Source organism: Otolemur garnettii, unplaced genomic scaffold (genome assembly GCF_000181295.1).
Source record: "Otolemur garnettii isolate 467f Iridium unplaced genomic scaffold, OtoGar3 scaffold00225, whole genome shotgun sequence".
In the NCBI taxonomy this organism is placed as follows: Eukaryota; Metazoa; Chordata; class Mammalia; order Primates; family Galagidae; genus Otolemur; species Otolemur garnettii.
Window position 1 is genome coordinate 868,619 of NW_003852620.1, and position 1,273 is coordinate 869,891.

Consider the following 1,273-nt stretch of genomic DNA (forward strand, 5'->3'; position numbering starts at 1 on the left):
TTAAAATTTAAAAATTTAAAAAACATATGAAAAATTAAAAATGAACCAAATAACTTGGTTAAATAATAATAATGTAAATTATTGGCCAGGCATGAGGGTCACACCTATAATCCTAGCACTCTAGGATACTGAGGTGGGAGGATTGCTTGAGCTCAGGAGTTCGAGACTAACTGATACCATGGCATTTGCTCTTTTCACTGTGCCAAGGGAGAAAAAGACAAAAGAAAAACCCTGTCTCTACTAAAAATAGAAAAACTAGCTGGTTGTGGGGTACACACCTGTAGTCCCAGCTACTCAGGAAGCTGAGGTAACAGGATCACTTGATCCCAAGAGTTTGAGGTTGCTGTAAGCTCTTACGATGCCACGGCACTCAAGCCAGGGTGACAGAGGCTCAAAAACCAAATAAATAAATAAATAAATAAATAATGCAAATTATGAAATAACTAGAAGTTAATTGACAATGAAAGTATTGCATATAAAAACCTGTGAGATGCAGTTAAAGTAGTATTTTGAGGTAAATGTAGAGTCCTATTGATTTAGGAAACATGAAAGATTTAATATAAATGAATTAAGCCATTAGGGAGCTGACTGGAATTATAAGAGCTTTGCTCATAGCCCGACTTCACCAGGATTTCCGAGTTTACTGGTAAGCTTCCAATCTCCTTTGTTCCTCTATCATTTACCATCACTACTCTAGACCCAGTCGTTTTGTAAGTCTCTTCTTTCATCATAGTCTCATTTCTATTCGATGATCCCATGTAGTGCTAATTCTCTTATCCTTCACATGGTACTCTCACGTGCTGTCTTCTTCCAGTGCCCTCTGACCTCCACATGCAACCTCAGGTGCTAGCTTCTTCCAGTACTCCCTGACTTTCACAGGCAAATGAAACCTGTACCCCTCCCCTACAGCAGCATCACCCTCTCAATACTCTTTAAGTAGAGGTGCCAGGCACTTCATAGAGCAAGGCACTTAGTTATATTTTAATCTCATTTAACCTCTCAAACAACCTTTCAAGGTAAACGTTGATGTTTTGCATTTTACAAATGAGGAAACTGGGGGTTCAGAAAAGTTACATGACTTGCCAAGGACATACACGATCACCGAACCATAATCTGACTCTAAATCTTAACTGATGCCCTGGCATTTGCTCCTTTCACTGTGCCAAGGGAGAAAGGGGGGACAACATTCCTTTTCATCCCTATCACTTTCAGACATTTGTCCCATTACTATATTTCAATTCTTGACTAGATACTTTTTGCTATTTGGTCACTG